The sequence below is a fragment of the Prosopis cineraria genome, unplaced genomic scaffold, assembly GCF_029017545.1.
Source record: "Prosopis cineraria cultivar Desert tree isolate PC_DT_omini unplaced genomic scaffold, ASM2901754v1 PC2, whole genome shotgun sequence".
NCBI classification, from domain to species: domain Eukaryota; kingdom Viridiplantae; phylum Streptophyta; class Magnoliopsida; order Fabales; family Fabaceae; genus Prosopis; species Prosopis cineraria.
The window spans coordinates 44,277,277-44,292,571 of record NW_026555333.1 but is presented as its reverse complement, the minus strand read 5'-3'; the positions used below and the strand labels follow the sequence as shown (position 1 = coordinate 44,292,571).

The 15,295-nt window shown below is 30.1% G+C and overlaps 1 long non-coding RNA gene across 2 annotated transcripts; it reads left to right on the top strand.

Annotated features, from left to right (window-relative positions):
* Nucleotides 1–2,978: 2,978 nt before the first annotated feature.
* On the top strand, nucleotides 2,979–5,265 carry LOC129301972 (uncharacterized). Of its 2 annotated transcripts, none has more exons than XR_008591134.1 (2): nucleotides 2,979–3,377; nucleotides 4,226–5,265. It is a non-coding gene; the product is annotated as an uncharacterized LOC129301972 (long non-coding RNA). The 2 variants fall into 2 exon arrangements; XR_008591135.1 differs by having other exon boundaries at nucleotides 2,979–3,503.
* The last annotated feature ends 10,030 nt before the right edge of the window (nucleotides 5,266–15,295 follow it).

Genomic DNA, 15,295 nt, shown 5'->3' with positions numbered 1-15,295 from the left:
ACACCCGGTGGACAAAACAAAAAAAAAACAAAAAGTAATGAAAATTAACGTATATCAAAAGATGATCAAGCGTTAAGCTTCATAAAAAATTTAAAAAGCAAGGAAAAGTTTAAACTAAATTAAAAGTAATAAACAAATAAAGAGAGAGACAGAAAACAAATTTACGTTTAACATTTGATATAACAGGGCTTGAAGGACCGTTCGAACCGGAGCCTTTTTTTACGGGGCTTATTAAGGCTAAACTTTCAAACTCGATTACTTTAAAAAAATTATTTTTAAAGCCTGAACCCTTATTTAAACAGGACTTTTATACTCGGTCCTAATTTTTGACTCTACTTGTAAGCCCGGCTCTGAGCCCTTCACGTAAGGGTTGGGCTTGAGAAATGATATTCAAAATAAAAAATTAGGGTTTAAGGATCAGGCCTTTAAGGGTCGGGCTCACCCATATTTTCAGTTTTACCTAATAATAACATGGGGCCAGGATTTATTTAATTTTTAATTTTGACACGAGGTTAAAAAACCTCAACAGTGGAAGGTAGAGTTGATAATTTGGGTTGAGCCCGACGGGTTAGCCCGAACCCATCTGAAAAAAGTTAGGGCTAGGTTTAAAAAAAAATATAATTTGTTTATATTTGGGCCTATTAGCTTAAATAGACACGAGAAAATTCGAACCAAGCCTGAACTGTTTGGGCTTGACCCAAATACCCGAATAAAAATATTTTATTTTTACAAAATATATTAAATATGATAAATATTAATTAATTAATTAATTTTTAGGTTATTTTATATTAAAATATCATATATTTGAGTCTTATACATCATTTAAGTATTAAAAAATATAAAAATAAAATAATTAATTTTAAATTAAAAAATTAATTAAAAATAATTTTAAAAATATAAATTTAGATATTCAGACAGCCTGAAAAAATTCAGATCGAGCTTAACTATTTAAGCTTTTCAGTCGGTCTAATTTAAAAAATTAAATTTATTCAGATCAAATTTAAATAGACCCAGTCCACTTGAATTCCTTATGTTAGTGGAAGGGCATGAGCTGGAACTTGAAATTAGAACATGTGCGTTCACATTCAAATTTGGGTGCAATAATTACGGACGGAATGGACAAGACAGGAGGGCGACAAAAATGGACAGAGACACTAAGATGGATTTCAAGATGTGATTCGTCAAAATCGCGCCTCTGATTTCAAGATCTGCCTTTGCTTTAGTTCTCTTCAACAAAGTATCACATTAAACATGAGAATTGCCCAACTCCCGTTTTACTCAACCCAAAATGCTCGAGCATTTCACAAGCAGGGCTGTACAGCAGGCTGCAAAATAAAACCCCGTCACAAACACCAGGGACGAATCCAGAATTCATCATAAATATGGGAAGCTAACAGTAATTTTTACATTTTTTTTATAAACAAAATTATATTTATTTTTAAAAAAGTTTGGGTGGGGCCACAAATTCGTCACTGACAAACACAGCCCTTTACTTTGTGATTGTGTCTCCTCCTTTTTAATCATCACCTTCCGTTTCAATTGATGAGTCCAGCCCAATGCCAACGTTTAAAGCTGCTTTATTTCTCAAGGACGTGGTTGTACATTATGGGGAAAATTGGCCACAAAAATTAAAACACTTAAATATTTAAATATAAATCCTAAATGTAAAAATAAAGCATGCAAGTGCCCCTTCTTCGAGGGACAATATCTATTTTCGTAAAAATATTAAAATGCTCTTTCTTTTTCGCATGCTTTTTCAGATTACAAATTATTGAAAATTCATCGACGTTCAACATGATAGTGCAACAAAAAGAAAGGAAAAATATTTATTTTGGTATTTCTTATGAAAAAAACAAGTCTCTCCAAGACTATGGTTCCTTGTAAGTTTTATTTCAAAAATTGCCACCTATGCTCAAATATTGGACTCTTAAATGGTCCTTGTGGCCAATTTTCAAGCATTTATTGACCGCCAAGCCGCACAACGTGCACGCCCCGCCTAAAAAGCGTGTGGCTCTCGCGTACTTCCGCCCCAATAATCTCCGCCCTTGGATTCAATATCACGTGGGCATCTGGACACGTGTCAAATCAAAAACTCAGAGTGGTGAATCAGGATAACCCGGATGAAAAAACCCGACCGAATTGGACCATTATCGTTCACATTCAAACCTTCTGTGTATAAATAATATTTGTTTACCCACGGGATGAAAATTTGGGTGGCATACCACTTGAGGGCTTGCAGAGAGGGGTCAAGGACAACGGGCAAAAATGTGAGAGAGAGAGAGTGGAGGATTTCAAGATATGCTTCGTCAAGAGACAACGTGGCTTTGATTTTCTCGCCATCTTTATTTTATTTCTTTTATTTGTCCTCATTCATATAGCCCAATATATGACTCAACTTGGGCGCCACCAATTATGCTGGTACGACGATGAATATTGGATCTTAACCCCAAAAAAAACGAATGTTGCATATTCATATAAATTAAAATTCATAAATACTATATTATAATCTATTACTCTTATTATTTGAATCCCATGGCATGAATCAAGTCACTCGTTTTTTTTTTTTCACTAGAAGTAATATTTCATATGACACGATAATATTAGTTTAATTAAGATTTATAAAACATCTAATTTCAAAATTCTTCAAGGGGATTATGTATAAGAGGAGTATTTTTTTGTTTTGAAATTTTAGAAAAAAATATTTTAATAATTTTTTAGTGTTGTTGAAATTTTATAGCTGTAAATTGGGACATTAATTGAATCAATGAATTTAAGCCTCTTACCATATTCAAATCTTTATTATATTTACATTTTGGTGAAAAAAATGCATAAAATGCGGGAATAACAAAAATTATGGTAAATATTTGAGCAAGTTGGCTGTTAAGAAAACCATGGGTGGTGTTTGAACAGGCCCAACCAAGTCGGCGGACTTGTTTCTCTTATAAATTGCGTTGGGCATGTAGGGGTTTCAGTGGAAGCAAAGACTGAAGCGGACGGCATGAAGGCAATGGCAGTTTACGAGTCGGTGTGGTTTCAGACCCCATGACCTCTGAAACTCTGCATCAAGTTTGGTGTTCAGTCTCTGAAACCACACTGACTCGTAACCTGCCATTTCTTCAAATTTTCCCTCTCTCTCTCTCTGTCTCTGTCTCTCTCTCTCTCTCTCTCATCGCAGCTCTAGAATAGCCAGGAGGATGAAAACGCATAGCTTCTTCTGGGGAGCCATGTGCTAAAGATGAACTAGCAACGAGATCAAAGGTGGCGGATCCGGGGGTGTGGTCGACGGCGAACCGCTGCGACTGATGTGCGAGGACGATGCGATCCGATTGTGGGATTTTCGGGGTCCACAGCCGACTCCGGCTTCTCTTATTTGGCTGGTTAGAGTTTCAATTTCGTTGATTCGGCTGCTATCAATGATTCTGAGTCGATTTGATCTAGTTATGCTGTAGTCAGTTGTGGCTTCTGTTCAATTATTTTGGCCACCCATGTTATTGGCTGCTTAGGTTGTTTGTGAATCCTGATCTCTTCTCTTGCGAATTTTATTTTTTGTTTTCTCAGCATGAATTCTACATAAAATAATGGAAAAATTGTCGTACAATCTCTCCTTGAAAATAAGTTGTTTAGGGAAATCAATAACAATTTAACTATCAAATACGCACCAAGCTTATTATTTTTTTCACTAAACTTATTACTTGCACAGCAACCCTATTATTGTATTATTTTGCCCTCAAGCCTATCACTTTGCTGTGCAAAGGTACAAAACAGCCTTTGAAAGTATCATATAATTTACACCTTTATGATATGCAAGGTCAGCTTAGTATGTAAAATCATAGGTTTGAAGTACAAGGTGATAAATTTGGAATACAAGGTTATAAGTTTGGAGTGAAAGGTGATAGACTTGGTGTGCATTTGATCCCTAAGTAGGTTCAAGTTCTTCAAAATAATTTTCCCCTTGAGGAAGGATTTTCTGACAATTTTCCCTAAAATAAATGTGTTAATATCTAAAAGTTTGATAGAGTTTTGAATGTTTTCAAAAAAGGAACTGTAAAATTATGTAATTTTGATATTTTTCAAAAAATGTAACAAAAAAATAAATACAAGACTGCTTATTCAAGAGTTCTTTATAGTTTATACCAATTTTTAATTGTTTTAGTTGGGCCTGTTAATTCTTCCCCTCTAACACCATTTAAACTTTGTTGATATGGCTAATCGTGTAAGCGTGTAGGTGGTGAATGGCTAACACGTGCGTTGAAATGGAGAGAGCAAAACTTGAAACAGGGAGTGGTTCGAGCTCAAGAGCCCGCTTCGGGCTGTACACTTCTGCATTTTAAATCTGGAAAATCTGCGCCTTCCAGAAACACGCCCTCAATGTTCAGAAGGAACAACAACGTTGGTGGTGGCTTTGGATCATCCTCGGGCCTTTCTCTTATCTTTTCATCATTGTTTGAAGTTACCCACATCCTATGATTTGGTTTTCCAATTAATAAATCTTGTCAATTGCAAACCTTTTCTTCACAATTTTTATCAAATAAAAAAATGGTTTTTTTTTTTGGTAAGAAATTTAAAATTTTTGCTTGCTCGGATGTTTGTCTTGAGTGAACTATTTTCTCGTATTGTTTGTGTTAGATTGAAAAACAATAAGCTCCATCCAGTACTGGACATGGCTCCCAACACATCGGAGAGCGACGTCCCCTGAATTCGAGATGATGATAACCAGGAAAATGGAGCCTCCGGCGAAGATCAGGAACCTGGCCCCAAGAAGAAGCGCAACCATCGCCACACCCAGCACCAGATCCCCTAGTATTGGGCAAATAGGCACAGATTTTCCGCAGTTTAAATGCAGAAGTGATCAGACCAGTATCTGGAGCGCGAACCATTCTTTTGTTTCAAAATTGGTTGCAGCCATTAATCTACCTACCTGGATGCTTGCATGGAGATACTTGTTAGCCACATCAACAATTTTTAACCGGTGTTAGAAGAGGGGGATTAACACACCCAACATTTGAAAGTATAAGGCATATCAAAAAACTCTAACTGTTTGTGGGAGGAGGGGGAGAAGTTTCCCGTTTTAATTTTATTTTCTGGAGGGTCTTGTAGTCATATATATTTTACTCCCTTCAATCCCTTACCCGAGTTGCAAAACTCTTGCATGATATGAAACATGCCATTAGTTCACTGTCAGCAAATTCTTGGCGAATGATTCTAATATCTTTTTTAACATGGCAGATGTTTTTTGATAACAAAAAAGAAGACAGTTTATTAAAACATTAGGAGTTTTTTTTAAACATTGCAGCTAACATATATCTTCCCTCAGTCCTTATATTATATATAAGGTATTTTTTAAAAGTTTATTTTATTTCTAAATATGATTGGTTCATAATATTTGTAAGTAATTAGATAATTTTATTCTTGTTTTGAAAAATAAAAGATATATTAATTGCGTGATTTATCCACCATTACTATATAATATTAACTATGATATTAGTAAAATCAAAGCTAAAAAATCATTATGATTTCAGGTGATTTCAATTAAATAATAAATTTTTATTAATATAAAAAATTTGATTAAAAATATTTTATATATAAAGATGGTGGGAGTATATGTTGTGTGCGCTCACATGCCTCACTTGCTAGCCAGGTGTTTTGAGGAGTGTTTTATTCCTTATCCCCTATTGATAGTTTTTTTTTTTTTTTGGAAAAATATACATCTTTGAACTTGTTCTTAATTATCAATTCAATCTTTAAATTTTGTTCAGAAACAGTTCGATTCTTATATTTTTTTATTTGAAATAATTCAATCTTTATAATTTTTTGACTCAATACAATTCAATTCTATAATCATTTCTCAACTCAAGATTACAAGGAAAGGATTGTGTTGAGTAAAAATTTAATGAATAAATTGGTAATTGAAAAAAAAAACTAGAGATTAAAATATATTATCCGTGATTTTTTTAATATTGTGTGGAACTTAATCACAAAGGATTTATGAATTTATCACATTTTGTTATACTATATTATGTTTTCATATATTAATATAATACTTTTTTAATCTTATTTATAATTTATTTTCAATATGTTTTACTAGTATTAATAAAAATTTTAAAACTTATTAACTTTACTTTAAAATTTAATAAGTTTTTAACTTTGTCCCTGTTAAATATATATAATTCAATAACATATTTTCTTTTTTCAACATGCAATGGAGGGTAAAAGTAAAAATTTATAATAAAAATTTAATGATGTGACTTATAAATAAGATAAAAAAAATTCTCTCTTTATTTTATAAATAGAATCTGAGAAATGTATATTTTTGGGCATAAAAAACAATGCGGACCACACTTTAGGATGCTGCCTATCAAGAGCACGTATTTCTACAAATCTAAAAGATATATCATGATATTGTTCAAGTGCTGTGAGAACATAATTTAATTTTAACTATAATAACTTTTGATGAGTTAAACTAATGCCATTAAGATCTTTCAATTAATGTTATGAAAAGCAAACTAGTCATTCATTAAATTGGATGAGGTACTATTATTAATTCATAGTTCAATGATCGAATCGTGAATTGAACTATAGTTTAATTGATAATAAATAAATAAATATATTTTAAGTAATATATGTTAAAATAAATTTTTTTTATATATAATAATAAAAATGAATTTTTAAATTTTAAATAAAATGATATAAAATAAAAAGTTAATATTAATCAATATTCCATCATTTTAATCCAAAAAAAATATATACGCATACTTATTTTATAATTTTATAATTATATATATATATATATATATTCTATACACATTTATTGCATTTTTGGTCATTTTTTCATTTATCAATCCTTACTAGGTATAATTATGCACAAATTTTAGTTTTAAATATGAATTAACATTTTTTAATAAAAAAAACCAGAACCACTTCAACTAATTTGTCCACTAGGAATGCCTTCAACCGATTATTCAACGGTTCTCAAAAGAAAATTTTTTATTGTAATCAGGCCTGACTGAGGAATAATTATAGATTCAATTGGTTGAACCGGCTGGTTCAGTCCAATTCTCGTAACACTATTTTTAATTATAAGTGTAATATATAATTTTTTTAATGTTTGCTTTATTTTTTGGGAGGGATGCACATAAATATATAAGAGCCAATAAGCATCCTAGACTCTAAATTATTACTCGAATAACATCATAAACTCTAAATTCTTAAAATGAGGAAAAACTTTCCTTAACTTGTAAATTCTTAACAATTTACCTTTCATCGTTAAGTTACATATAACTACCATTACTTTTAACTTTATAGGACCCAATCAAAGGTTGATGTGGTACTAATCTCCTATTAACACGTGACATACTAGCTGGGTTACATAATAGTAAATGTTGTATGAATGAATGGTGGTGGGTGTAATTTACTTAGAATTTACTAATTGATGTGGAATTTTGCTTATTTTAAAAATTTAAAATCTAAAATACTATTTAAATAATAATTTAAAATTTAAAATATTCATTAACCCACTACACAATAATGCATGCTGCCTCCATCGTACAAATTGGCATGTCTTCAATGATTTGAATTTACCTATTTGCCCTTTTCAGTAATTGGATCATTTTGTTGGAACAGTAAGTGGAAATCTGATATGTTTCAAATTGATTATGATTTACTGGAAATCATTCCTGATTGGTTCCAAAATAAGAAGTCATCCCATGCATTTAATGCGATTATTCCAATCAAATTATTCTTTTTATTATCAGGTGAATTATGATGATTGAGTTTTTCTTTTCAACGGTGACCTCTTCATGCTATAGATAGTGGTGGGCGGTTAAGAGAAGAACTTACCCTAAATGAAGTACCTCTCACGGTGTTCATTTCCCCCCCTCTTTTTGGTGTATTTGCTATGTATCTTAAATATGACTTTAGTAATATGATCTTATATGAGTAGTCAAGTAAATTTTACTACACGCAAATCTAATAAGACTTTGACTGAACTCTATTTTTTATTTTATTATTTATTAATAATATTCCTTCATCAATAAATGAAAGAAGGAAATCCATCGTAGGACAAGATTTAAACTTGAAAATAGTAATTAAAAACATGAACATGAGATTATGACGTAAGTCTTCATTTAAAATTTCCTAGAGTGACGGAATCAAAAAATAAAAGATTTGAAGAGATATGTACTGCCTTCAGCTATAAATGCAAAGTAATTTTTAAAAGTTCTATTTGATTTAAAATATAGGATATATAATTTTTAGGATTTTTTTTTCTGATTATAGCATTATCTTGATTTCATAATGGAATTGTGGACATTAATTGTAATGAAGGAGAAAATTAAAAAATGGAATTTTTTTATAATGTTAATAATGTATTCACTCTCGTTTTATTTACAAGTCATTTACCTTCTCTCTTTGTTTAAAATGGGAGGAAAAAATTAAGAGATAAAAATTTTAAAAAAAGAGAAAATTTTTCTTTTTTTAGTACAAAATTTTTCTTTAATTTATCTCCTATTTTAAGGAAAATTGTAAAAAAATGGGTGAAAAATATTTTTTTTTCCTAGTAGTTTTCTCTCATTATTTTCTTCCCATTACAAACATAGCACAACTAGTCCGGCAATCAAAAGCCCATAGCACGCATAAGCCTAGTGTACAAATGCCTTTATTGTTTTTATATGGACATGACTGTAGGCTCTAATAGACATTGTTATCATTTTACTATTTATTGCCTTCATTATTTTTTTTAAATATTTTTTAAGGTTAAAGGTCATCTTAGCTTGCAACTTATGTTAGGAATTAGGAGGAGACAAGTGGACAAGAGTGGTCTTTCTTAAAAAAAAAAAAAAATGATGAAGGCTAGCCAGCATTGGGCCCATTTTGCTGGGCCAGCCTACTAAAATAAGCAAACGGATTAGGCTTCTCTTTCTCGCAGGGACGTAAACACATTAGGGAAAGAGAGGGCAATTGCCCACATCAAATCTGCAAAAATTACACTTACATTTTTATTAAAATTACACTTGCCCTCTCTTTAAAATTGCAATTGCCCCCATAAAAAATCAATTTCCCTGCATTCTCTTTAAAACTATAAACACATATATTTAAAAATATTGTTTATCCTTTTATCTATAATAAGAATAAGTTTATGATGTAAATGAAATTAAGATATATTTTTAAACTTCTCATATAATTTATTTATATATTATTTTCATTATTATTTAAATTTATATTTTTTAAAATTATTATATAAATATTGCCCCCATCACTAAATTTTTCTAGTCCATCACTGCTTTCTATAAATAATATATAATCTTGATTAAATATTTAACAAATAAATATATAATCTTAATTCAGTTTATCTTATTCTTTAATCACCTATTTCATTCCACTTCTTTTCTTTTTAACCTCTAAATAAACCTACCAACAGGTGTTGATTCTAGTTATAAAAAAAAACAGTGACCATTTAAGCACAAATTTTCAAGTTCGAGTTCCTATGAATAGAAAAAAAATATTGTTTAAGATTATTTTTAATTACATCCAACAATATTTGAAATTGACCTTGTGTCAATCATTTTTTTTTTGAAAAAATCTAAATGGACCAGTTATCCTCAAAGATTGAAAGGTTTGGGCCGAAGCCCAAATATCACAAGTTCTCTCCCACTCTCACTCCCTCCCTCACGTGCTTTGCCCCCCATGATCTCCACCCTTGGATTAAAAATGAGATTGGCATTTGGACACGTGTCAAATCAGAAACCAAGGGAGTCGTTAGGATGTCGCACATGAATAAACCGGATGTTGGAGTAGTAATGGACGGCGGAGGGCATGAGTTGGTACGTTTGCCTTCACGCTTCACAGTCAATCCTTTAGGCTGACACAGAGAGGCAAAGGAGGAGGGCGACAAAGCTTTTGACAATGGAGGAGAGAGAGAGAGGGTGGATTTCCAGAAATGATTTGTCAAAAGTGAACGTGGCTTTGACTTTCGATACAAAGTTAGGAGGGAGACAAAGCTTTTGACGATGGAGAGAGAAGAGGGATGGATTTCCAGAAATGATTTGTCAAAAGTGAACGTGGCTTTGACTTTCGATACAAAGTTGGCCGACCTTTTTATTTATTTATTATTATTTCATGGGGATTGATATGGTAATCCCATGCTTCAAACTGTTGGATTTATTGAAATTGGGTTCTGAAAGTACAGCAGTGTTTACTGATAAAGCTTTCTTTTGAAAGAGTTTCAATTCGAAGAGGATGCCTTAAGCATAATTTGTCGGACCTGTTAGCTTACGGACACAGGATGATTATATATATATATATATATATATATATATAAAGGCTTAGAGGATGTCATTTGAACTATAAACTCTTCGCAACAATTATTTATGCTTGTAACCACTGGATTTTGCAAATTCATATTTTGTTGGCGAGGGAATAGAAACTAAAATTCATAAATACTAAACTGTAATCTATTCTTATCATTTTTTAGTTTTGGTCAACAAAATATTACTTTCTCTGCTTAGAATTATAAAGCAGTACTTTTAATTAATTTAGACCCTCAACAAGTTATGTAATGACTTTAAAATTACACTATATCTCAATTAGAAAATCTCATTAATTACACTGTTAATAAATATACTTTTAGAAAAATATTATATGTTTAAATATGATATATTAAAAAAGTTGTTTCATAACAGTCATAAAACATTACCACAACTAAGATCCCATTTGGTTTTTATAATGAAATGCAATGGAATAGATTGAAAAAATTAAAATAAAAATGAGTTAAATCACATTTTCTTCTATAAACATGATAAAACTTATTAATATATATTATAAATGTGAAAATCATTACACCTTTTAAAAATTTTATGAATTATAATTTTTAATCTCATGAACTAAATTATCCCTCTTATAAATGTACTCACTTATTTCCTTTAATCATTTTATTTTTACTTTTATATTTTTAATTCATTCAATTTTTTTTTAATAAGCAAACATGACTTAAATTAGTTGTGATAAAGTTTTTTTTAGCAAATTCGTGGTCAAGAAAAACGAGTTTGGACGGGCCCAAGTCGGGGAACTCGTTTGTCTTATAAATTGCGTTGAGCGTATGGGAGTCTCAATGGAAGCAAAGAGTAAAGCGAAGGGCATGGAGGCAAATGGCAACTTACGAGTTGGTCTGGTTTCAAAGGCTACGACCTCAAGCTTCATTAAGTCTGGTAGTCAAGCCTCTGAAACCACACTGACTCGTAACCTGCCATTTCTTTAATTATAAAACTCTGTACTGTCTCTCTCTCTCATCGCAGCTCCAGAATAGCCCGGAGGACGAACCCATGCATGGCTTCTTCAGTTAGCATCGACATCAAAGGTGGCGGATCTGAGGGTGTGGTCGACGGCGAACCAGTGAGACCGATGAGCGAGGTCGATGGGATTTTGGGGTCCACGGCGAACTACACCAAATACACCGACAAGCAAGAGGTTAGATGATGAGAACCACCTGTTTGGATAAAAGTTAAAATCATCAATTACAATTAGCTAAGGAAGTATTTGGATTTCAATTGACAAAAACTGCTTATATAAAAAATTGATTAACAAAACGTGATAATATTTAGACAATATTTTTTAAAATTGATTTTAATAATGGAGTTTGAATAATTTTTCACAATCAATTATAAATGCTCAAATGGACCAAAAAAAAAAAAAATGCTTAGATGAGAATTGATTCTTAAATGAAGAAAAAAATAGCTTACGCTAAATGGAGTTTCGAAAGATAAATAAAATTTTAAAAAAATTAGTGCTGTTTGGATAAAGTTTTTTGAAATCATGATTTTAAACTTAGAATTAATTCCACATGTATATCCAAACATACCCCAAAACTATAGCATGTGTTTGTGAACTGTGATAATATCTTCCAGAGATAAATACCCTAGTCAAAACAATTCTGAACACAGAATTATAGTTTTCTTGAAAATATCTCAAATCCTATTAAACATATATTGAAATTGATTATGATCTAAAAATTATGATTTTTTTTAAATATCCAAACACAAGTACATGTCAAAAACCATGATTTATAAAATAGAATTATATAGTTTTTGGATAAAATTTTAAGGAAATATAACTGAAAAGCTCAATTGAAAAATAAGTAATAGTAAGTTGGGAGATAACTATAATTTTGAGTTCATAATTGATATTGAAATATATAGAAGTGTTTGGATATTTTTAAGAAGATCATGATTTTAAATTCATCTATAACTAATTTTAACATGTAATAAAGATATTAGGATGTTTTTAAAAAACATCATAATTTTGGGTTTATAGTTAATTATTTTGGCATATTTTCTCAAAACTATGGCTTTAGGTGATTTTAAATTTTGGTTTTCTATTATACTCAAAATCAAACTTATTATATATAATCAATTTTATAAATTAATTATATCACTCAATCAATCCTATTCAAAATCAATTTTAATTATCAAATCTTAGTTCAAACACGCTCGAAAGCATTGCATGACTATCAATGGTTTGGGCTATTTCAAGTGATCGTGCATATTTAATATACAAGTTTGAGTTGACCACAGCCAACATTAATATACTGTTACGTTTATGGTTGTGTAAGTGCTAATTAAATTGGAGTTAGATAGTGGAAATGATTGTTTCTGAATCGCGTCCTTGTCTTGTTCATATCTTCATTTCCATACCCCTGATTGACTCTGAGCACATTAATTATTCTTTAGGGGCAAATGGGCATCAGCAGCAGAGTCATCTTTCTTTTCAATCTTCAGTGCCTCTTCATATCCTCCATTAAATTTGCAGGGACCTTATAGTTGTCATCTTCAAGCTCTAGAGGTGCCTCTTCATATCCTTCATTAAATTTGCAGGGACCTTATAGTTGTCATCTTCAAGCTCTAGAGGTCGTCCATCACACTTGACCTTACTGATAAAATTCACTTTTAATTTCTTTTCCTATGGTTCCCATGTCCCAATTCAGATTAATTATCATTATAATTCCAAAATCAACTCGCTTGCTAACCAGTTTACACCAAACCTAATTAGAGTAACCGCTACGGCTAGCTTCATCACAGCAATGCATAAAAATTAGGAAAAACTTAATCTGTAAGTGTTTATAGTTTTTCTCAAATTTAAATTTAATTCTTGTATTTATTTTATTTTAATTGAACCCTTATAGTTTAATTAATTAAACTTGAATTTTTCGTTTTTAAAAAATGAAATTAAGAATTTTTATATTGTTATTAAAAGATTATATACACTCTCCATTCAAGAATATGACATTTTTTTAAGGATTTGATGTTAAAAAATTTATGACACTTTTAGTATTTTAAGATGTCGTTAATGTGTTTTTTTTTCTCAAAGATATCTTTAGTAAATAAATCATTTTATACTTATTTTTAATTCAGTGAAATACTCCCTCTGTTAAAAAATGTATGGCATTTTTTGAGGAGTTGGATGTTAAAAAATGCAAGGCATTTTTTATTTTTTTTAATCTTTTAAGATGTAATCATTATTTTTTTCAAAAGTGTCCCTATTGATAATGACTTTATATTTATTGTAGGGTGTTTAATAGGGGTAAATATAAAAAGATAGGGTTAGTTGGAAATTAAGTAACCACTTTATTAAAAGGTGAGATTCAGTTAAAAATGCTTTATATTTTTGAATGGAGGGAGTACTTTATTAAATAAGAGTAAATATAAAAAGATGGTGTTAATTTGAAGACAATTAACTAATTTATTAGATATGAGATTCGGTTAAAAATAATTTATATTTTTTAATAGAGGAAGTAACTTTAAAATTAATTACATAATTTTTATAATTCACAATTTATATAATTAGATTATTTCTTCTTGTTTATTTAGTAGATTATTTCTTTTAAATAGCTTTTATATATATAGAATTTTTATAAAAATTGATAAAAACATCAACATTGTTTTAAATCAAATTTTATTTTTACTTTGTTGGCCAATAGTGTTTTAAAAGTGTTTTTGTTTTGAAAAAAAATTAATTATTTATTAATAATTTTAACCTTCAAAAGTTAATGCATTGAATCGACCAAACTATAAAATCTTGATTAAAATAACTTATTTTAAAATATAAAATTACAAGGATATGTAGATTAATTTTTCCTAGTAAATAAAGATCAAGTTCAGGGGCAATCCATGTGCTCCACCAGCGAAAGAACACGCTTGTTTTTAAGATCTGTGAGCTTCGATCGCCTTATCAACATTGGAGTTCGTGTACTTCAAAAATTCGCTGAATGCTTGATGAAGCATTATTTATGATCTTCCTTCTTTGCATACTATAGCCAGAATCTTGAATACCTAATTGCGGTGGACAAAATTATACATTCCATGACTGATGTATATGTCGTGTAATAATTAATCACTAATACAAAAATAATTTTTTATAGTGATTAAAAATAATTTTTTACAGCGATTAAAGAGACGATATTGCTTCAAGGAATGTAAAAAGTCAATCTTTCTATATCGGTTATAAACCTGATGTAAAAACTAAAATTTTTACATTGGTTATAAAACCAGTGTTGAAAATTATATATAAGAAAAAAAAATTTGCTTAAACTTTTAACATCAGTTGGCAATCCAATCGATTTTAAAACTTGTCTAACCGATGTTAAAAATGGATTTTTAACATTAGTTATTGCCATAACTGATGTAAAAAATTTTATATTCTATAGTGGTTATAGTAATAACTAGTGTAAAAAATATTTGATATTTTTATACTGTATTTACTTTATCAATTTTACCCATTCCTGTGCATAAAAATTGTCAAATCAGACAATTCAATTCATTTACAATTGTTTATCAAGTATTTATCAACTATACAAAACTATTTAACTATTAAAAAAACTAACAATTCTCTAAATTGTGTCAACTATCCAAATTAAAACTTGTCTAAACTAATAAAAAACCTCACAAGTTCTCCATAAAATAGGTTGCCCAACGTATACAGATGTCTTCAATTTTAGCTTTAGGAAATGCATCTGAATTGTTGAATATCTAAAATTTGATTCACAAAATAGGCGTATTAATCAATCTCAAATAACATAATAAAATAAAACTTTTAAAAATATATTTACCTCTTTTGTAAATTCAGTCATGCCCAATGTGATGATATTGAGCATGTGTCTCACAACATATAGATCGTACAAGTTCGTCCTTATTGGTTGTCTATGACTCTGTATAAGAACAAATCATAAGAAATTAGTAAAAAATCTTAATAAGTGAACATATTAATAAATTATAGCATCACCTTTGGCTCGATCCATGTAGGATCCTTG